At 37.3% G+C, this 24,834-nt stretch overlaps 1 protein-coding gene across 3 annotated transcripts in view; it reads right to left on the bottom strand.

The window, feature by feature from the left end:
* FAT1 (FAT atypical cadherin 1) overlaps positions 1 to 24,834 on the bottom strand; it is a 119,312-nt gene that overhangs the window by 64,120 nt on the left and 30,358 nt on the right. The window lies entirely within an intron of this gene.

Here is a 24,834-nt window from a genome sequence, read left to right as displayed (position 1 = left end):
AATTGACAAAAAATTTACTGTTTACAACAAAATATGTTAAGATATGTGTAAATTGGGAAACGGCGAAATCAAGCTAGCTAATCTGTGCATTGCTTCACAAACTTATTTTTGTGGTGAGCTCATTTGAAATCTATTTTCTCAGCAATTTTCAAGAACATAATTTGTCGTCATTAACCACAATGACTGTGCTGCACCCATATAATTTAAATATTTCCTTAGTTGAGATTAATATCAAAAAAGGGCTTACAATTAGAAAGCTGATAAATGTGAGAGACATTATCATAGGCTGAATGTTCACTGCATTTAAAAGCCTAACAATGATCTATTATAGCTTCATTAATTCCTTTGGCCCCTTAAAAAGGATCTGTAATGCTCCTTGTAGAAAAGTGAGACTGGGGCTTCATAATGCCAAACAAAGCAGTCAACTGGTCTCAGCATCATACAACTGAAGATAAAGTCAAATGTGTTTCTTTTCTCCCCTGATACAAATATAACCTATGCATACTCAAAACCTAGCAGAGCTCTATTAGCCTGCAGTCTGAAATGACAATCCCTGCTAGGTTCTGCTCTTCATTGCCCCCACCACTGATACAAAGAAATGGGGGGATAATGGGACTACATATTAACAAACTGGGATATGAACTTCTCTTTGGGTTCCCCACTTTATGCAACTACAGTAAAAACCACTTGACAGCATAGACAAGAAAAATTCAAGTTGAAATCTAATCCTCCTACACTTCGTGTTACCTAGCCACTTTTTAAAGATTGTATTCCTCTAAATGTGATTATTTTAAGAACTGTAACCGCAAAGTTGATCAATATTTACCACATGCAAGGCACTGTGATAAATGTTATTACATGCAATATCTTATTTAATCTTTACTTCTAACCTGCCTACCCTGATCAAAAACTCAGACTCAGGGAGATGAGAAACTTTCCCAGGCTCACAGCAAATGGTAGAGCTACAACTCAGACACCACAAACCCTGGACTTCAGTGCTGGCAAACTTCCCTGTCACTCCTATTGTTCGATGACAAAAGCAGAGCAAACAAAAAGGAATGTGGTGGTAACTGAAAAGTTAGGTCAAACATCGTATCTTACCCATTTTTTTAATGTTAGTAGTCAGTATAGTTAGTAGGCAGTATATTAAATAGTCATTCTTACGTTTTTCCATAGGATCAAGGAAACAATACTACATTATGAATTTCAAAGTGAAGATTTTTTTCAAAATTTTATTTTTTAAAGATTTATTTATTTTTATTGGAAAGGCAGATATATATAGACAGAGGAAGATCTTCTGTCTCTGATTTACTCCCCAAGTGGCTGTAACAGCCAGAGCTGAGCTGATCTGAAGCCAGGAGCCAGGAGCTTCTTCCCACATGGGTTCGGAGTCCCAAGGTTTGGGACGTCCTTAACTGCTTTCTCAGGCCACTGGCAAGGAATTAGATGGGAAGCAGGGCTGTTGGGATTAGAACCGGTGTCCATATGGGATCCTGGCATGTGCAAGGGGAGGACTTTAGCCATTAGGCCACCATGCTGGGACCTAAAGATTTATTTTTATTTGAAAGAATTCCACAGAAAAATGGAGACCCACAGAGAGATCATCCATTGACTGCTTCACTCCCCAGGTGGTCACAACAGTCAGGGCTGGACCAGGTTGCCAGTAGCCAGGAGCTCTGTACTGGTCTCCTCTGTGGGTATAAGGATCCAAACAATCAGGGCACCTTCTACTGCTTTTCCAGACTATTTGCAGGAAGCTGAAAGTGGAGAAGCCTAGACTTGAAAAGGTACGCCATGTGGGATGCCAGAATCACACCCACCACGTCACGACACTGGCGCCAAGCTATTTATTTTCAAACATGCTCTATTTCTAGTCTGGTCTGTAAGAGTCCAGACTGCAGCGCATAATTATGAGCTGTGTTCTGCTGAGGAATGCCTCTCTCCCAATCAACTGGGCACACAGCCACTGCCTTCCTTACACACTCCCCTCCACCTCTCCAGCCATAATCAAGACAAATTTCCATGTGCTCAAGTAATCTTTGGATATTAAAAAGGTATGAACTGTGAGACAACAAAGTGACTATTTAAATATGGCAGAAAATCAGCAGAAGCTGTATTATTAAATATTAAAGAGAAAGATGTCCAGTGTTCTCATTTCATGAATTCTTGGACTATGTACTTTTCATGTAATACCACCCTGTGGTTGTTAACAATATTTATTAGTATAGGTTTTAATTATTATTTCTACATATTTTAATTATAAACATCTTTAATACAACTTATAGAGAATTGCACATAGGAAAGGACAGCTGACTGGATAATCTTTTAACCCACCCCTCAAACTCATGACAATTAACAAGTGTTTACTGCATGCCAATCACTTTAGAGTGGCTTTGGCCAGCATTAAAACATTTGAAGGACACTGAAGTTGTATGACTTTTGCGCCAGCTTTATATAAAAGGGTAGAAAAGTTTGCATAAATTAAGCAACTCACTAAGCAATAGAGTGATTAGGAAACAGCCAGACAGTCTGGCTCCAGAAGTCAGGATCTTCACCATCAGGCTGGGCCATTTTCAGCATTCACATCATCATCCTGACACCTGACAGCACCAAGAGTGCTGGGACCCTGGTGGGACCATAACCTTGATGAAAAGCTGCAAGAAGTTTTCTTTGTTTCCATTTACTTTGAGGAAAAGAGAGTGAACAAGAGACTCTTTGCACTAGTTTAAATGCTCCCAACAGCTGGGAGTGGATAAGCCAAAGTCAGGAGGCAGGAACTTCACCCAGAATTCCCATGTCAGTGGCAGGAATCTAACTACTTCAACTGTCACCCCAGGGTCTATGTTAGCATAACGCTGAAGTAAGGAGCTGCAGGTGGACAAGAAATCCAGGCATTTCAACGTACATGGGTATTATATCTTAACTGAAAGCTAAATGGCTGCGCCTGCAAGTAGTTTTCAATTGCTGACACCAGAGCCTCCTGGGTGCCTGAAAGGAGAAGATAGGATTCAAAGGCCTGTTAAGTTGCAGAATGTCAGGGGACAGAGTGCAAGAACTACGTTCACTGCTGACAACCACTACAAATGCATAAAGCAGGTGAAAATGAACACTTAGGGATGCAAGATTGTTTCGTTTTCTACTATTTATTCTGTCTACTCAATCACAATATACATCTCTCCCAAGACCCTCACAAAGAAACTTCGAAAGCAGGCATAAAGCACTAACTACCCTAGGTCACAGGTCGGAGTCCGTGAGCTTCCCATGGCGATTCTAGAAGGACAGAGCAGATCCCAGAATAGGCTGGGAAGCAGTCTCCACAATTTGGAGACAGAGAAAAAAAAAAGCCAGTACAGATTTAGTCCTAGGATCTCAAAATAAAGAACTGTAGAGTGGGAATTCCTTAGAAATCCTCAGGGCTTTGTTTTTATATGGATGAATTGACATGTCAACTTTAGGAAGACAAACAGGTAAAAAATTATGAGTCCAGAGCGAAGTACCTCATGACTCAAAAGCTCGGCAGGAGCCAGACCACTTGTTTTTTCATAACAGTTCACTTTTCTGAAATCACCAATACACAAGGCAGCTAGAAGTCTGACTGCAAACAACATTCATTCTTCAATCCACTCTAAGTTCTTATTCCTCTTGGTTTTCAGACCTTTCTAAAGCCACACAGATAGCGTACACGGCTTTCAGGTAGATTTCTTTTGTGTCTTACAGTTACATTAACTCAGTTACACATAAGTTTTTAAATTCCCATTATAAACACTTCTAATTAGTATTTTCACTGCAGAAAAAGACAAAAATGAAACAAAAAATGTCTAGTCATCATTAGGTGTGAATCAAACAACCACGCTCATTCTCAAAATTCCATCCTCTTATTTCTTTAACTTGTTCCATAACTGTTTACCAATCAACTTTCAATAGTCACTTTTGAGTAAACTAGGTTACTGACTCATAAGATCTTTAGTTTACGATATCCATCTTAAACACATGATCCACGTAATACTTCATGTTTTAGGACATACATCTCCCTCCTGCCATCAAATATCTTCCTCTCTTTCTGTTCCCTTCTTTCTCAGCTGTCTCTGCCTCTTCTCTGCTCCCTTGTTCAATTTCAGAGACAGCAGCAAAGTATGCATCCAGAAGATACGGAAGCCTAGGTTGGTCATGAAGACAGAGTAGTTGCAACCTTATGCCTTCCACGGAATACCTTCCATCCACAAACAGCATCAAAGGCAGAGACACCATGATGTCTATTCTGAACACAGAAGCTCAGCTGAGACAAGTTTCACCCAGCTGCACTGCCAGGAATCATTCCTTTACTGTAATAAAGCATCTGTATAAGTAATAAATGGCTGGCTTTCAAATCTCCAGAATAAAATGAGGACACTTTAAAAAAAAAGCGGTTAATAAGATGAAGAATTTGAAAGAAGCCAGAAATCTGGAGGCAATAGGTAAAAATATTTATCATTCTAAACATACTCTCTAGGATTTCAAAACCACCACCAGATGTCACTATGGAAACTGATTTTAAATATGCATACTATGGAAGAACTAGGCTGAAGGGAAAGAGAAAGACCATGCAATTACTAAAAGAGCTTGACTAATGTAATTAAAAATACAGCCACACCAAAACTTCTTTCTAGAAAGATTCATTATAAATGTCCATATATTTAATTAAACAGGTATTGATGTTTACTTCCCAACGCCTGATTATTCAACATTTTTAGGATATAATATTAGTGGCTCCACGTAAATGATTCAAAGGCAAAGATTTCTAATAACTAACTCCTCCTGCATCATTAATGAATAATGTGACTGTTATCTTAAATACTGGTCTTATATAGAAAAGATAGCATGCTTTTCGATGCAATAATTTTAAAGCAAAAATAAAATAATAGTCATTATTTCTGCCAAAAATAATCCAACTGATTAAATTTCATGGCACTGAACACTTTTCTCCTTGAATTTTACAATTTTATTTAATATTTATTGGTCCCCTATCAAACTCTAATGCCAAAGCTTCCAATAACATCTTGTTATTTCTGATTCTTCCACTCCTCTAACCCCAAAATATCTATAAACAGTTACAACATGACAACATAAATTTGCAAACTCTACCCTGTTTCCTGATAAATTATCTTATCTACTTAAAAAAAAAACTTTTCTGGGACCAAATTAAAGCAATGATTTATGAGCAGCTGTTTTAGTCACACACAAGAACTCTTCTATGTAAATCACAATGTCTTTTAAATTTTTATTTGCAAACTAGTGAGACACTGATACAAAGATGAGACAAAGAGCTTCCAGTTGCTGATTCACTCTCCCAAAAGCCTCACTACAGTCACTGAGCCAGGCTGAAGCCAACAGTCCAGAATTCAATCCAGGTCTGTCACATGTGTAACATGGAGGACGCAAGTACTTGAGCCGTTTTCTGCTGCTTCTGGGGATGCATATTAGCAGAAAATGGAAGAGAGCTGGTACTCACCCAGGCACTCAGATATGAGATGTGAGCATACCAAGAATGGCATCACATGTCTACATCCAAACCTCTAATTTTTTATGGTATTTCCCTTATAGACAACAATGGACTTTACTTCAACAAATGAACTTTTGAAAATATACATTTCCACAAATATAAAAACAATATTCCTTAAAAACAGAAATATCATATGCACACTAGAGACCCTCAATCTACAATCTACAAATGGCTACCTAATTAAAATGATACAAAATAGAAATTCTGACAGTAAAAATGTTTTATGTGTTTTCGTGATAACATGCAAAAACAGCTATAAAATTAGTTTGATTCAAAAAGCAAAATTTCTGAAATTTTGTACCAGTTTGATACTTCACCTGCAGTATGTATTGCTGTCCACCTGATTGGTGTCCATAAGCATTAAGACAAAGAAAAATGTAAACACTGGTGTTGGAAGATTCTTGTAGGGAAAGAACAGGCCAAATTTTAACACTTTTAAAAACAAAGTGTTCCATTTCTGTGTACATATATGACTAATCAAAATTTTTACTGCTTGAGCCCATACAAATAAGGTAAATATTAGATGCTTTTGATTTTTAAAAAAGTCAAAATAAGCCAAAGAAAGTAAAAAAAACTTCGAGGCATCCTTCATAGGCCATGCAAGGCACTAGGTAAACTAAAATACTACACAAATCAATGGCCATTTTTCTGCTCTCTTGCAGTAAAATATACAGCAAATCATGTAAAATTTATATCTCTCCAGCTTAACGAAGGCCATGCTACTGATAATCATGACCCATTCCTTCAAAATCAATCACCTGCCATTTTGAGAGAACCCATTTGTATTTGGGGAATCAAATAAATTTACCACGCTGATCAGGACGAGGCCGTGAGTATGAGGGAGGGGTGTGTACTGTGTGTGTGCATGATGTGCCAGACATAAACTTGAAGCACTTATATTTTAACTCATTTGCTCTTTACAGCAATCCTAAACAGAATGCAGTAAACAATCCCCATGTCACAGGCAAGGAAGCTGACAAAATGTCAACAACCTGCTTAATTAAGGTCACATACTTCTTTACTGATGGAACCTGAATTCAATTCCAAACAGTTAGGCTCCAGCAAATCATGCTACCTCTCTGTGTGTCTCTGGCTGCCCTCTAATTGGACAGAGCTTAAGGAAACCCTAAACACAGATTTTACCAAAGCAGTTGTGACTTCAGTGGAATGAAAAAATGTATTGGGTTGATGGGGAAAAAATGGTTCATGCTATTTTCCTAACGGTTATGAATCTGAGTAAAGCAGCACAATCCACAATGTCAGGGAGAAAAAAGGAGACTATATACACTACATAGTTTTTTCTTTTTAATAAAGAAGATGTGCACACAGTTATATGGAAGAACGTGATGTACAAATTTAATAAAAAATTATGCATCTTTTAAAATAAATAAAATATTGTAATTCAAAAATGCCCTTTTTTAATTGTTTTTTTTTTGTATTGGAAAGGCAGATTTATAAGATGCAAGGAGAGACAGACAGAAAAGCCTTCCATCTGCTGGCTCACTCCCCAAATGGTTACAATGGCCAGAGCTGAGCTGATCCTAAACCCAGGAGCCCAGAATCTTCTTCTGGGTCTCCCACACAAGTCCCAAGGTTTTGGGCCATCCTCTACTGCTTTCCTAGGCCATAAGAAGGGAGCTTGGATGGGAAGTAGAGCAGCCAGGACATCAACCAGTGTACATATGGATTTCTGGCACTTGCTAGTGGAGATTAGTCAATTGAGTCACTGTGCTGTGCCCTCAAAAATGCCTTTCAAATTAGATGTATATAGAAAAAGACACACAATTACACGTACATGGAAAAGAGGTCTAGAATATGGTGATCAGAGGACAACAATGAAGACCCAATAAACTATTTTTCATATCTATAAATTTCTATGGCAAAATGTATTTAAAAATACATACATGTGTAGCAAATGTGTAGCAAAATGAAGCTAAAAATGTATTTTAAAAACGCATACAACAAAAAAAAAACTAGTGTTGCAGTACACTAGCGTAAGCCACTGATTATAACACCAGCATCTCATTGGTGCACAGTTTTTAAGTCTAAGCTTTTCCACTTCCAATCTAACTCCCTGCTTATAATGCACTGAAGACAGTCCAAGTACTTAGGGCTCTGCCATCCACATGGCAGATCTGGGTAGAATTCCAATGGGCTGCTTAGGCCTGGCTCAGCCCATGTGCTTGTGGTCATGCGGAGAGTGTCCCAGAACATGGAAGATATCTCCCTCTCTCACTCACTCAAATAAATCTCTTTCCCCACAAAATGCCCAATAAAGTGTGAAGTATCAGCAGTTTTTAAATTTTGCTAGAAACTCCTTATCTTAGTTTTTCTTCTATTATGATACTTTAAATTTCATTGTGTATTTACATGCATAAGGATGTAGCTTGTTATTAGACACAAATACATAGAAAAAACAGTACTAGCAGTGAAACTAGATTACTGTCATTTCACATAATTATATTTTGCTGTTTTCACAGCAAGAACAAGTGAAATTTATTCATGTAATATGGGTCTCAAATATAATTTTATTTCTTATGGTTTTCATCCTGTACCTCAGATGACTAGACCTGTTCAACCTCCTTATCTGCTGCTGTAGAAGAAGTAAACATCTACTTCCATGTAGCACCTGCTTCAGGTAACCTCAGCAAATGTACAACAATGGATATTCTGTTATTTTTGACAATTAACATTTCAAAGTACTTATGTATGAGACTATTTAGAAATTTTTAGGTCCAGGCCATATAACTAATTATATTGCCCAGAATAAGATCATAACTTATGACTAAAGGGAAAGCTTTTCTTTTACGTAACAAGTGTCAATTTGCATTTTCATTAGATTCCTAGTTAAATCAATTTAACTAAAATATCTGTAACAACCATTTCAACTAAAATTGTTTCAATAATTTTCACATTAGTTGAGGAAGCTTTTTCCTTGCACACTTAGTAAAACTTGTCTTAATTAACTTCGTAATCAGATTTTAAGCATTACGTTCCAAGCCTAGGGATTTCTTTCGCTTTGCAAAGAGTCATTCCCAGGACAAGCTCTACTAGACCATGTTTTCAAGCTTTGTTGGGAAATGATTCTAAGTTTTAATTTCTATGTAAGAATAATTAATACTGTTAATGAGGGTTTTCATGGATAAGCTCTCTTTTTAAAAGCAGATCATTCATGCGTATCAAAAGTTTTCATTTGAACAACTATTAGTTGGGTAAACTACATACATAAGAAGCATTAAAATGGACATTTTACATGCCAAGAGCAGTGTTTCTATTAGTATGTTTTACATTTTAGGAAATATAAGTTCAATGTTGATCACTTTTTTCAGCTAGCATTTACCAGATACACACTACTTTTTCATGCATGCCATACTATTTAACCACCACTATTATTGTGTAAACTCGATCATCTCTCCCATTTTTCAAAAAGGAAAGCAGAGCCTTAAGCCTGAAATATCATTGGTCAGAAGGCACTTAGTCATAATCAGAAATTAATCAATAAATTACCTTACTGGTTAGTCATGCAAGTTATATCCAGTAACTCACTTAAGTCTCCAACATTAAATGATCTGTCCTAAGTCACCCAACTTCAATATCAGAGAAACAAGAGCTAGAAGCTTGCTGACTAGGTGGCAGAGTCCGAACTTGGAACTACCCTTGGGTGGTTCCCATGGGACTGTGGAACTCTCTCAACAGTCTGGTCAGATTAGACTCTCCAATCCTGGACTCTTCCCTGTAAATTGTGGATAGGTCATTCAACATGCTAACTAGAGTTTATTCGTACTGGTCCGTACTGGTCCACGATGGAAAGGGATGACACAAACTAAGCCTAACTAAAGGTAGGGCAAATAGATACCTGTATGAAGCTCATGTTGTATAAAAAAGAAAAACAGATATGAGGGAATCCAACACTGTTCTACACGCAGAAAGTTACTGGACTGATTGTATCAACCTTGTATATAAAATTACACAGATCAAAGAAAAAATCAGATGAAACATAAGATATTTATAATAATAATAACTGAGTATCATTGTGAGACTATATCGCAAACTATACTGTGAACAAGATGGCTCTTCAAAAAACAGAGCAGCAGATGGTGGATCCTTAGTCATAAACAGGATAACAGTTATACAAGTTTTTGATAGATCAAAATGGATTCTTTAAGGAATATCCCTTTTTAGGAAAAAAATCTTGGTGACTTTTAATAATCTCCTTGTCAATACTGAAATAACAGACTTAAAAACATCTCTATCATATAATGTCCTTTTCATCAGCAAGAATTTCATGTAATTTTTAAGGGATTACACGCTGTAAGAAATTCATCTGGAACAAATCACTCCATTACACCTGCTTTAATTCATTCAACAAACACATAGTATGTGCCAAATATTATTTAAAGTGCTAAAGAAATAATAAAAATAGATGATTAAATAATGTAATCCCTGGAACAATAAGGGAAGGAAAAGAATAGGTACCTGGGCCCGGTGGCGTGGCCTAGCGGCTAAAGTCCTCGCCTTGAACACACCAGGATCCCATATGGGCACCAGTTCTTATCCTGGCAGCTCCACTTCCCATCTAGCTCCCTGCCTGTGGCCTGGGAAAGCAGTCGAGGACGGCCCAAAGCTTTGGGACCCTGCACCCGCGTGGGAGACCCGGAAGAGGTTCCTGGTTCCCAGCTTTGGATCGGCACAGCACCGGCCATTGCACTCACTTGGGGAGTGAATCATCGGACGGAAGATCTTCCTCTTGCTCACTTGGGGAGTGAATCATCAGACGGAAGATCTTCCTCTCTGTCTCTCCTCCTCTCTGTATATCTGACTTTGTAATAAAATAAATAAATCTTTAGAAAAAAAAAAAAGAATAGGTACCTGATCCAAGGAGGACAACAGAGCATTTTAACAGTTACCTTAACAAACACCAATTCCATTTATTTTATAAAATCTCTTACATAAATGCCAAACAATGAGCAACTAACTCAGCATAATATAATAATGTGATTTTAAAAATAAACTTTGTAACCTAAACAGTGTGGGAAGGGCAGGAAGAGGTTATTCACTATTACATGATAGATTATAGGGAGGAGTAAATTTTGTTTTGTTTTCTCAATATGTTCTAGCTTTTCCAGAAATTTATACAAATTGCATAAAACCATTTTTAAAACCATTGTGTACATATAGGGTTAATCCAAACTGTATCAACTTAAGAATTTCAGGAATGTAAAAATATCCTTAAAAATTAAGAGTGACTTACAGTTTTCATAAGCCCATAAGCCCAGTACCAACTGCCTAGAGCATTTGTATTGCAAAGTATGTTTTAATAGGAAGACAAGGCACTATTCAGTAAATAAAATGTCAGTTGAAATGACGGAGCCCCATGCCAAACTCCTCAAAACACTCCTTTGCTAAAGAAGGAATGGAATGAGATTCCTGCTGCAGTCAAGTATTACATGGTCACTATATAAACACAGATCTTTCCAAAAGAGACAGTTGCCTCTAGAGTCTTTTAGAAGAGCAGGTCTTCATTTTTCTAAAGTTTCTTTAGATTCCACAACAGAGTCTAAATACAGAAAGTTGCACTATTTTTTAGGCCTCTGACTCATGGAATTCAAAAATGCAAAGAGGAAGGTGTGTTTTACATAAAACAAATATCAACAGAAACACATAAACTACCCATTCGGTTTTTGACACCTGTGGTCATGCACCTAATGCACTACCCTTCCCTTTCATTCAGTAGACTTCTGGTTTCCAGTAAGTTAAGAAAAACTGCTCCAATATTAAATTCTATTTTAACCATGGAGAGGGTTTTTAATTTTAAAAAATCAAATCATTTTGAAATCAGAGGAATAATTTATAGGAAATTCTGTTGCATTTCACATTCAATTCACTTCCAAATCCAGTAGCTACAAGAATTCTGAAACTTATGTTAGATCAAGCCAACCTAGTCAAGAACTGATTTATGCTAACAAACATTTAAAATATATCAAACATTCCTAAATGTTATCCTAAATGCACTGCCAAGACTCTTATTTAAATCTTGCAAGGATTAAGATAAAAATACCTCTTGTAAAAACATATAACCCCTTACCTCACCTGTGCTCTAAATTTAAGATTTTGTTTTAATAAAGGTCAAATATATGTAACTGAAGATTCTAATTTGATATACATTTCTATAATCACCAACAAGAGGACATACATGTGTGTATGTATCAGTGGATTCTAAAACTAAGATAGAAGTTATTAAAACTAGAGTATTGAGCATATACTCACCAATAATTACAAGCAATATTCTTCAGTGGTAATGCATATTAATGACCTCACCTGCACTACTAACACAAAAGAGGAAACAAAGACCATGAAGTACTGTGAAACAACAGGTTAATACAGGTGCAGAAAGCCTGTTAACTCATTAGTTCAGATGCAATAACGACCTAATTTTTCCTTGAGAAAATAAGAGAGAGATAAGTGGGCCTCAGCTGTCACATGTCTGCATTAAACATTATAGGAACTGCCAGACTCAGAACCCCAACCATGAAGAGAAATGCATGGTCCATTGTTTGCCATGGAGTCCATGTACCAAAGATGAGCCTCCTCAGTGGCTTAGACAGAACAGCGGACAGCATATCCAGGTGCACATGGAGGATATGGCAATCCATCGGAACCTGCAGAGGACACCTGGTACCACAACAGAGGACAGAGGACAGAACAAATCAATCAACTACCCCGCCATGTGTTGGCAGTGAAAATCTGGGCAAACGGAGACTCTAAGGTGGCTGTGTCAACCAGTAGATTCTGCAGCGATTTCATCGTACTTGGAATGGAGAGACTGGCAGCAATTCATAACTGCTGAATTGTCAAAACCACTTGAGCAGGACCCTCAGAGCATGCGCCACATTGGGACCTGGGATGGTTGGGAGGTTGGGTGGGGCTTCTCCCTTTATCTCCAGATACATAAAAAAAATCAGTGTTGTGGAAACAATAGTCTTGCCCACTTTTCTGTAGCCCTTGACCCTTTGTGCCCAAATTAACTATGTAAAGATTGTCAAAAATAAACACAAACAAATAGACTAATGGAGGCAACTCTCATCCCTCCATTGTGTCAAAGTTCATCATTAGTAAAGCTATGTTTGAACAAAGGAGTAATAAACATTTCATTAAAAGGTAATCATTTTCTTTCTGAATACTCTCAGCAACTCATAAAATAAAATGATACTAGAAAACACAAAGTATGAAAGTAACATCACATTGACATGTAGTCCACTGATACTTGAAGTGTCTTAACTAAATCAAGCACTTAACATTCAGAATCATACAACTTCACAGCACACCAGTAGTAATTATCTAGTAAAGCAGTTACTAAAATGCACATGTCACAGAAGACAAAAATATAAAGAGAAGAGTAAAATTTTCTTGGTCAAGCATATAATTTGCTGAAAGTGCAAAACATTCAAAATGTTTATGCTCCTCAGCAGTTAAGTAAATGGAAATGTAATAAAATAGAATTACTTCACATTTTGTCACGAAAATGATCTGCACTTTCCAAAATACTTTTTTTAAAAAGTGAATAGAAATTCAAAATTAATGAAAATAATAATACTGTACTTAAAACACTGTTAGCATTTCTTCTAAAGAACCTCAAAGATTTCTAGTTCATCACAGAAAATCAAACCAGTTCAAACGAAATAGCATTCATGGTTTGTTATCAAGTCTGTAGCTGTAAAAATTAATGTTTAAAAAAATGGCTGGCTTGCCTCTTCATTCAATCATTTATGAAAGAGAAAATGATGCTATAATATAGTATTTCTAGTTATTTTACCACTAAAATAGCTTTGTTGTAACAGACTATTTGCCAAACCTGATATTAAAAAACCAGAACTATAATGAACATGATCACTTTGTACTTTGGTAAAAAAAAATTTTTTTTGAAAAGATTTTTCTCTTACTGGAAAGGCAGATTCACAGAGAGAGGAGACAGAGACAGAAAGATCTTCCATCTGCTGGTTCACTACCCAAAATGGCTGCAACCGACACAGCAGAACCACACCAAGCTGAGCTGACAAGAGGTCAGGAGCCAAGAGTCAGGAGTTTCTTCCTACTCTCCCATGTGGGTACAGGGATACAAGGACTTGGGCCATCCTCCACTACCTTCTCAGGCCATAAGCAGAAAGCTGGACTGGCAGTGCAGCAACTGGGACACCAAAGGCTTCCTATATGGGATGCGGGTGCTTGCAGGCAAAGAATCAACCAGTTGAGCCATGTGCTGGCCCCAAGTGGGTAAATTTTCAACCAACTATAAATCTACAGATACTACTAACCACATCCATTAGTAGATTCATGGAACTGATGTCCTCAAATATAAAAAGGGGCCAGGCACAGTAGCCTAGTGGTTAACGTCCTTGCTTTCCATTTGTCATCCCGACTCATGTCCAGGCTGCTCTACTTCCCATCCAGCTCCCTGCTGTGGCCTGGGAAAGCAGTAATAGATGGCCCAAAGCTATCTTGCACCTGCATGGGAAACCTGGAAGAAGCTCCTGGCTCCTGGCTTTGGACTAAATCAGCTCTGTTGTGGTCACTTGGGGAGTGAACCAGTGGATGGAAGATCTTTGTTTGTTTCTCCTTCTCTCTGTAAATATGACCTAGCAATAAAAATAAAATCTTAAAAACAACAACAAAAAAGAATGGACGTGGCCTGGCGGCTAAAGTCCTCACCTTGAAAGCCCCGGGATCCCATATGGGCGCCGGTTCTAATCCCGGCAGCTCCACTTCCCATCCGGCTCCCTGCTTGTGGCCTGGGAAAGCAGTTGAGGACGGCCCAATGCATTGGGACACTGCACCCGCGTGGGAGACCCGGAAGAGGTTCCTGGTTCCCGGCATCGGATCGGCGCGCATCGGCCCGTTGCGGCTCACTTGGGGAGTGAATCATCGGACGGAAGATCTTCCTCTCTGTCTCTCCTCCACTCTGTATATCTGGCTGTAATAAAATGAATAAATCTTAAAAAAAAAAAAAACAAAAAAAAAAAACAAGAATGGACTAAAAGATCCCCAGAAAGGCTGAAAATCTAAAAATGACTAAATTTATATTTGCAGCTACTGATGAGACTACCATGAAAATAATGACCATGTACCTGCAGGCCGACTTCCAAAAGAAAATGTGGGATACTTCCAAAAGAAAATGTGTTTAAGGGGAAATCTAAGCATGGAATTGAAAATATTTGTGCACCAAAATAAAAGTCCCGTGAACCACCTGCCAGAAGTATCTTTATTATACATGGTGATTTCTTTAATGTTCCTTTCCTTATCTACCACAACCACCGGCTCCACCCCGTCACCGGAAGAAAACAAATCCATCTGCACTCCCAAATAATATTTACAAAGGCACACATAGGTAGCTGACCCCCTGGGTGAACAATACTTTATGAAGTTCCAAGCACAACTTAAGTGCTTATAGCATGGCATTTAGTTATCTTACCTGATTAAATAAAAGAAGCAGGGAAAAAAAATTTTCAAAGAGAGCAATAAAAAACATTCAGTCCAACCCTCTGGTTTTACAGATGAGAAAGCCAGGGTCATCAGGTTGAAGAGCTTGAATCAAAGCTATAACTTGAACCCAAGTATCTTTAAATCTCAGCCGTGTTCAGGAGTGGCACCTGCTATTCAAGTACACACCCCATTAACCCACATTCTAGCCAAAGTGAAATAAAGCCCTAAAAAACCAAGGGTCAGTGCTGTAATCTCAGAGTTAATAATTTGCCAACAAAATTCTAAGAAAGTTTAAAAAGTACTCCTAGCTCTACTTTATCAATGACTTTGACTTAATCAGCCTCCCAATCACTATCCATGGATAATTACTGATTATTTCAGAACTGGAGAAGCAATTTTAAGACAATAAAAGTTCAGTTCTCTAAATCTGTTAAAGTACTCCTCCTTCACCAATATAATCAGTCTTTCTTATAGCTTGCCTGTTAACTGTCACAACTATTTTCTAAAGAATGAGTGGCTTTGGCAACTTATTAATTTCTGTATGTTCTCCTTACCTATAAAATTGGAACAAAGATGGACTACAAATTTCAATTAATCTGCACAAAAAGAAAAGTAATCACCACTAGGTTTCTTCTGATGCTTAAAATTAAACAATATCAAGATTTAAAAAGATAAAGATGTATAACACTCTAGTCCTTAAAACCTGAACTTGGAACATGTTATTTACTACTTCAGAGTGAAAACTGATCAATGAATTAATATTTTTTGAAAGCAATGTTTCAAACACAACTATTACAATCACTTATTTAAGACCAGGAGACTCTCTTTTATAAAAGACAATTGCTCAAGCCCAGCATTGTGGTGCAGTGGATTAAAGTGCCACGTGTAAGGACTGCATCCTATACCAGCATGCCATAGCAAAGGGCTGGCTCAGGTTTCAGCTCTTTGCTTCTAATCCAGCTTCTTGCTAATGCACCTAGAAAAGCAGCAGAATAAAACTTGGTGACTGCCACCTATGTGGGAGACCAGGATAGATTTCCTGGCTCCTGGCTTTGGCCTTGCCCAACTCTTGTTGCTACAGTCGTCTGGGGAATAAACTGGTACTTGCCAGATCTCTCTGTCTCCTTTTTTCCACTAAAACTGCCTTTCAAACAAACAAATCCAGTCGTCTGGAGCTCTAGGCTAATCCAATAAACCAGTTCTTCTCTTAAAGCCAATCCACCAAGGATCATCAGAATTTATAGCTTGACTCTTTATTCTCTCTCTTCATCCTCTGGACTTTAAGGCTTCAGGGATTCAATAACAAAATGCAAAAATGGTTCAATTCCATCTAACCACAAAAATATTTATTTAAAATGTTAAATCATATAATGGTAGGTACAATTTAATAAGATTTAATTCCTTGTTTTAAATAGTTACAATACAATAACAGGGCTGTTTCACTAATTTTCCTGAGCCAACACGCAGGGACATTGCATAATTCACTTATGATAACAGCTGAATAAACAAGTGATTAGTATAGATAGAACTATAAATATATACCTACCTACCAACTAACCTAAAATCTATGCTTAATGTATTCTAAGTTGCATTAAATCCATAAAAAAATATCACGTAGAAGCTTTACGTACTAACTCAAATTGAGCAATTATGGGCTACATGTATTTAATAATATACTCTATTATCTTAAAATTGCATGATCTAGCATGAACCTCACATCAAATCATAACTACATCCAAACCCAGATTGATATTCCACTGCACAGTTCATATTAGTGCTCATGAGATTGACAAAAGTGGCTTAGAAAGGCCAGGACTGTAGCTGTATGGAGGAGAACATGTTTTCTAAATTTCCTGTTGGCTCTCATACAAGACTCACTAGCTCCTGTTAACAATGCTTTTTGCTAGGACAAAGTGCCTACCTTCCACACCTGAACATTCCAAAGCACAAGCTTGGAACTGACACTTAGTAAACTTTAAATAATCACCATGCATTTTTTCCCAAAGCAATCGACATTCCTCCCATAAGTCAAAGACCATATGCTGATCATTAACCATTAACACGGGGCGTGAGGACTAACAGAAACAAACGAAGCAAAAAAATGTGTCCCTGTACCGCACCAATTATTAAATGGCAGTATAATGAAATACTTGCAGAAAAAATAGTATGAATCAGATAACAGACTGAAACAAAATTGCAATACACTTAAACAAGGTAATCGTCAAGATGGAATAACATCTTAAACAAAGGAGGTGTGGTTTTCATTTCCTTCTTTGGTGTTCAGTTTTGACTAACTGGAAATGTCCTTCTCTAACTTAGATCCTTCACAACTCCTTTTAAATTCAAAATAAAGTCACGAATTCAGAAATTAAATAGACAAGTCCCATATGTTCAGGAAACACTGGACCTAACAGGAGGAAAAGTCAACCAGTGCCCTCCATAATCTCTTGGGAAACAAAGGCAAAAGCATACAGGCACAAAGAGAGAATGAGAGAGAGGTGACTCAGGAGCACATTCCTGTCTTATCTGGTATTTCTTTGATTCATCTCACCTTTCATTAGGGGAAGGGCACTCCAAGGGCAGAACATACAGATTAAGTAAAGCATCCCCAAAAGGCAAAAAACGTTCACCTGCAGCTCTTCTCACAGGGAAGGGAAGGACAAGCCTTACATTTCATGAATGAGCAAACTATAATAAGGGTTTCTGCAGGTGTTCTCAATGAAATTTGAAATCACTGATGGCAGATGAAAGTACAATCAATGTCAAAAGACCACTACAGTAAAAGATCAACTCAGGCCACTTGTAGAGTATGAAATACACAAGGAAGCTTGAGATATCCTACTTAAAATGAAAAATTTTTAGTAAGATTTCCTTTTTTGAAATCACAGATTTTGTAATGAGCAAATGCAGCCTCTGATTGTTTTAGCACTTCTAATTATCCCTTGCATCTGCATAATATAGCCAGGGCTTTTTTTCACTCCAGTTAATTTTTACTTTGAATGCATCATACAGGTTCCTTTCTTTGGCTGTTCTCAGCATTTAACCAATAAATTATTTTCAACCTATATAATGCTTTCTACATGTGAGATCCTATAATTAAAACATAACTCTGATTTGTATAAAGCCACTATACATTCGGTTCCTGTAAAAGGAAAAACTTTTTGTTCTTCTATAAGAGACTTTCATTCCTTTGACTTAAGCACGAGGCACTATTCTCTCCACTAAAAACCTGGCAGACACTGAACTCTCAGTTCTCTTACACTGGTTGCACTGTAACATACCTAAGATTTGCTCCGACATACAAGTAAGAGTTTCTAATCAACCAACAAACTAGCATTCAGCTTGTGAGAATATGGTGTAAAGAAATCTATTTCTATTAAACTCTGTAAAGTTACAATACCCAGCAGAATGAATTAATAAACCTCAGATTCCTACTTTAAATTCCTTGACTCAATGACTCATTTATGATAATCCCTAAAGCCAGAACTCAAATATCACTGGGAAGTAAGCATTGGGAAATAAAGCCCTGAAGAGCTATAATCAACCAACTGTTCCACTGCAACAGACAACTACTGTCTGGTTTAGAAAAGTAATGGATTTCTTATTTCCAGATGATTAAAGATACATCCATTCAATACCATACCTTTAGAATTTCTGTCTCAAATTCCGAAAAAATGTAGGGCTTGTTTTTTCCTGCATATTCCCTTCAGCTTTATCATTTTATTGGTAAACTGACTGTAACATGCTGCATTACCTATGCTAATGAAAAATAAAAACATTCTTGAATTTCCTGATGAATGTTTTTTCCAAGCTCTCAAATCACCCCAGCATATTCTAATCAATAGAGCAACCTCATAAAATCTTGGATTAATCTGTTCAGATGTTTCATTCTACTTCAATAACAAATCTCATTCAAATGCTGAATTTTTGAATCTGCTGAAATCACAAACTTAAAAGTATTGTATTTATAGGTTCATTTGTGGTGTCCTTTAAAACCCTTCTTTATCCACTGATGCTGCCAAAAGAAAAAAAACAACAAACAACAATCCAAAAAATCTATGCTTGCCCACTTCACAATCTTACCCACGTTCTTAATAACGCTGCCAAGGAACTGCTTGCTGCCTGATAACAGACCTCTGATCATGTTTTCCAATCAAGTCATGAAGAACAAAATTTGTTTTCATTCAATCGCTACACTGCTGGGTACATTAACTGTGGACACAGGAGCGTGAACTGATTCAGAACCACTTAGGGAAGGAAGAAAGAAGTTACATTCTTGGTTTTACCAGTACAGTCACATTTTTTAGATTACAAGAGCCTCAAAACAGCTAGAACTAGAAATTCACCCACAGCACATAGATTTTAAGAGTAAGCAGTAACCAGCTACCTGAAATGAAAGGTATTCCCAAAGAATCTTTATGTAACACAGACCTTCTAAAAAAAAGTAACAAAATAATGTGAAGAAATAAGCTCCAAAAGCTTCTGAGACAAAGATCTCAAACAAGGAAAGTGAAAAAAAAAATACCATCCCCCAAATTTGGTTCGTGAAAACCAGAACTTTGAAATACACAGCCAGAACTATAGCCACAAAATGAATAATTTCTATTTTAGCTATATTGCCCTGAGTGAAATAAATTTTTTCAGAAGCTGAAGTTGTTACAATTTTGGTTTTTGCTCTGAAGTCCAAATACTTCATGGCATCAAGAATGGGAAAAATGGGTAAACTGCTTTTATTTCTGGTCAAAGTGTAGTAATTAATGTTCTAAGCTTTCAATTTTTAAAATTTCCCTTTGATTAAATAATTTCACTTCCTGGAATTTATGCTAAGGTAACAAATATGCAAAATAAAGGAAATAATTTTAATATTAAACATATTTAAAGATCAGTTCTTTTATACATACTGCAGATTACTTAAAATATGTACACCAAATTACCAAATATTACATCACTTCAGAAGCTTAAAAAATCAAAAAGGGTTCTAATTATACTAAAGGGTGGTCAACAAAACCATAAGCAGAATTTATGCATTCTTAAAAATATATATATATCCAGTACCCAGTGCTGGAGAGGTGTGTTTGTTAACAAATACACACAAAATAGGACACAATTTTAACAATGCTCTAGAGAGTAATTTAGGAAGTTTTCTCTCAGCAGTCTACATTTTCCTACAACGAGTATGCATTGCTTTTCTTCCACTGGAAAATAAAGGATGTTTTTAAAATGAATGCAGTTCTCTAATTTTGCAAAAATGCTTATAGAGTGGACTCTTCAGAACCGGTATTACGTAATTATTTTCAGACTTCTCTTTCACTACCTTTAAAGGAGACTTCTAAAGCTAAGCAGATGCCTCAGCAGGAAATAAATCTGCAATTCAACAGATGCACCCAGGGAGATATGGCAAGATATGCCTAAGGTGGCTTTGGTAATAATTTCCTTTAATTATTCCTATGTTCCAAAGTGCTTTACAGCTCAAAGAGAAGCCTGTAGAAGTTAATAGGTCCTTAATATGTACTCTGCTGCTTGAACGGATTCCTGTTCATAAGGCAATCGTGAGACCTCACGTAGCCCTTTCACAGGGGCTTTAGCAAATCCCCTGCAGTGAGATGGCCCCTGGGCAGCTCTGTCTCCTGCAGACCGGGCAGTGACCTAATCAATAGGGTTCCAAGCAAGACAATCCCTACATTCAACAGTCTTGAAGAAATGAAGGCAGAGGGAGTTGAAGCATTACAGGGGAATGCTATTTACCTGTCATAGTGATGGTTCACCCAGCAGGAGTTCTTTTTTTTAGAAGAAAAAAAAAAGTCTCCAGCTACTACAGATTTCCTGGCTAACAGCCAACATAAAATAAACATATTTACTTAAGCTTCATTCACAAGTTTTGATGTGAAAACTGCTGAAGCCAAAAATGGAAACAGGCAGATTTCTGTGATATAAGCACAGCACTGATAGTAAGAAACATGAAGTTTGATTCTGTGTTCATTTAAATCTTACGGTATGAGAAGTATCATTACAATGATGTAACTGGGAAGAAAAAAAAGCATCCCACAGTGAAAATCCCAAAATCTACAAGGAAAATTCTATGAAGCTCAAAGTGAGACCCTTTCAACACCAGAAAATTCAACCACTGAACACAAAGAGCAAGTTTACAAAGCAGTAGCTAGTTTCCATTAATGTGTCTTAACACCAGAGGGAAGTGTGAAAAAATACAAAATTTGAATTATTTACACACGTATACAATTCTGGAAGAAAACAGGACCTTGTTACTTCTCTTTTGATTGGAAACGTATTTTAGGAAATTACTCTGTAGCATATAATTTTAAGCCATCATACTTACTTTAATGGATTATTACTAAATTATTTTTCATAAACTTTACTTTTCAATAATGATTACATGGTTGATTAGGGTGGAAAGGATGGAGGTTTAGGGAAAATTGGGTGAACTCCTTGCTTCCAAATTTACTATTTCTTCCTGTTGTTCCTGGGGAAAGGGGAGAGGCAAAGGGGGAACCACCCATGACTTCTGTGTGGAAAGTCATCATATACTTTCATATAATGCATATTTACGTCTCATGGGTCAAACTAATCCGATTCACACTACCAACACAAAATATGCCTGAAACAGAGATCTGAATGGTGCAACGTCAATGACAAAGATGTATACTAAGAATAGACCTTTCCTTTTTCTCATAATTTTACAAATATTATCACTGGGTAATTTTTACTTTAAAACAAACTTCTCATGTGAAATTAACTGCTAGAATGCTTTCTCACATTCACTAACAAAAAAAGCAAGAATGCCCAAGTCAAGTAACTGCACAATAAGTTTCCATCTAGATTTGACACTAAATTAACATCACAAGAATTGCTTCACTGTAATATTTTAAAAGCCATGCCAGGATCTAAGCCATCAGCATCTTTGACAAAGAAATTTTCTGCAACACCAGCACAATGGGCTTTTAATGTTCTCGCTGAATGCCATTAGAACAGGGAATCTGGCACCCACACAACACTCAACTTGCAGAACTGCTTAGCTTAACTCTTTCCACTGCCTTTTCTGCTACAGGTGCACCAACCCATCACGGGACTTGACAGGGGCCACTAGTGCCTCACCTCAGCAACTGCAGCTTGCTCTGTAGGTGGGACACCTCTAATCCTCCACCAGCACAGAAAAGCACAGAAAAGCACACAACAGGAAGTCCTCCCATCTCCTTTCCCCAACACCCACATGAGGAAAAAAAAAGTAGTTTTCCTCCCTTTTTTCAAGATTTTAGCAGCCACTTCTTCAGTTACCATTCAATTGCATTTTCCCAAACTCCTTATTAGTTATAAATACCAAGAAATATGAGTTACTACAGGGAATTACATACATATACAACAGAATTTAAGGCTGTTGTCTTTAAAAAGCTTTTTAGAATAAAAAGGGCAAACAGTTGAGACTATGGAGCTAAATTATACACATGAGTCATGAGACAATTATCCTATTGTTACTACTCTTTAGAATGCTAGTGATTATAACAAGACAGTTGGGAGAGGAAAATCAACCTAAAACCAAATCAACTCCCTCACACATCTCCTCCAAAAGAATCCATCATAGCTTCATGATAGGAAACTACACAGACAAGTGAGTGACTTGGCCACAAAAGAGTTGCTCTGGGTCAAAAATTTCATAAATGCCATTCACAGAAGAAAACCCAGTAACCAACTATTCAAACTTAAACTGACATATACTCTTTAAAAGTAGCTGAAAAGCTATGCCATCTCCAGTCCTGTGCTGTGGTGGCGGGCATTTAAAGCAGGACCTAGCCAACCACAGATGTGATAAAAGTGCAAAAAGAAAGCCTTCATAGGGAACAAAGAACAGGGAGCACAGTAAAGAAATGATGTAACTTGTGACAAATTAATTAGCAAGTAAAATGGTGCTCAGGAAGAAAGACTATTGTGAAGAATTTGCTGGCTTTTATCAGTCAGTCGGTACCCTCTTTACTTTAGAATGATGCACAGTAACTGGGATGCCTAAATTCCTTTGGAGGTAACAAACTCCAGAAACTTTGTGATCGAAACTAAAATAGATAGGGAGATTGGAAGAGTGCCTGATATCTTCAAGATTACATGCAAGCTCTTTCTGGCTGTAATGGAACTTTATTAAAAACAACTTTAAGATGTATTTTAATGCCATGACATGTTTTAATACTGTAAAAAAAATCCAAAGTATAGCCCATCATGCAAGGAAGAAAAATCTGAAGACAGACACTTTTGGAGATAATCTTCAAAAGCCTTTAACTCTTGCGCACATATAAAGTTTAAAGAAAAGTTTCTTCAAAGGGAAAAAAAAGCAGGCAAAAGAGTCTCTGGTAAACTGAAAAATGAACACAATACTATGCAACCCTCCCAACAAGAGATACACTCCTGGTTTTCTGATGAACTGAGCAGCCAGGCTGTGGGAAAAATGACGACGTATGAATTCTAAGCCTCAAGAGAACCTTCTGGATCTCTGAGATCACCCCAGGTAGGTCCAACATAGGCTGTTGGTGATGACAGACTTGGAGCCTATCAACTCCTGCCCATAACAACATCCAATCAACTCCTAGGAGCAGAGCCAGTAAGCTAAAGAGCAGCTGCCCAAATGTAAGGTCAGCTAAGACTACTCAAGGAAAGGCTGAACTGGGGGCAGTCCAACATACCTGCCCTCTCAACTATGACCAGTGTAAATGGTGGTGATTTTCCGCCACTAAGTTTTTGGTTGGTTTGCTTCTCAACAAAAGATTGACTTATTCACTGCTTTGTAATTTCCTTTGCAAGACTTAATATCAATCCACACACAATACATTTCAGCCAGGTGCCAATTTGCCTACACTTAGGCTTGCTGGTGCTTTCCACTTTCTCATCTTAACCCCCTTTCTCCTAAGGTTCATCTTTTCTTAGCACTAAATTTACATCTTAACAGATTTCTCACCAAATACAAACAGAAGAAACTCCACAAAGGTCTTCTGGTCTTCCTTTAATCATTCTAAGGAATTACTTTTAAATTAGAATAATAGAGGCAGGCCTTTGATGTAGTAGCTGTCCCATGAGACACCTGCCTCCCATGTCACAGTCCCTGTAATCAAGTCTAGACTCTGCTTCCTAATCATGGGCACCTGGGGAGGCAGCAAGTCATGACTGAAATATGCGGGCCCTTGCTACCCAGATGGGAAACCCAGATTCAGTTTAAGGCTCCTAGAGATCAGAAGATTGAGGCTGCCGCAGCCTACCCAACCCCTTGCCCTCTGCCTGGCAAAAAAATACATTCAAAATATGAAGTTAACTTTACTAGCTATTGCTAATTTTCTATTCATAAAAATGGAAGATGGGCAATTAGAGGCCCTAATAAGAAAACTAGACACAATGAGAATTTAAATTTTCTTATTTAGATGTAGTCACTAAAATGAGGAAACTACATTTAAGTTGTATATGTATTATTCTGCTTAAGAATTAATTAAAAATTAAGAATTAAAGAATTAAGAATTAAATTTCCCTCCAGTCAACCAAGCTTTAAAATTAGCCCCCTCCAAAAGACAGAACCAAGAAATCTACATATAGAACAAACTGCATCTTAAGCGGATTTGGCCACATTATGCTCAATTTAATCCAGGAAACTGACAACTTCAAAAAAAATCTCTATGCAGCTTTGGAAGCCATTTTGCCTTTCAACATTCACAAATTCGTCAAGATCCTACTAATCTGAAGGAACGTTAAGAACTCATTTCTACACAATAATGTATAATACAAATGGGTATTAACCTCTTATACTTAAAGGTGGAGAAAAACTTCAACCCAGA

This window comes from Ochotona princeps, chromosome 11 (genome assembly GCF_030435755.1).
Source record: "Ochotona princeps isolate mOchPri1 chromosome 11, mOchPri1.hap1, whole genome shotgun sequence".
Classification (NCBI taxonomy): Eukaryota; Metazoa; Chordata; class Mammalia; order Lagomorpha; family Ochotonidae; genus Ochotona; species Ochotona princeps.
The sequence above is the reverse complement of the archived record's forward strand: the minus strand, read 5'-3'. Positions and strand labels throughout refer to the sequence as shown.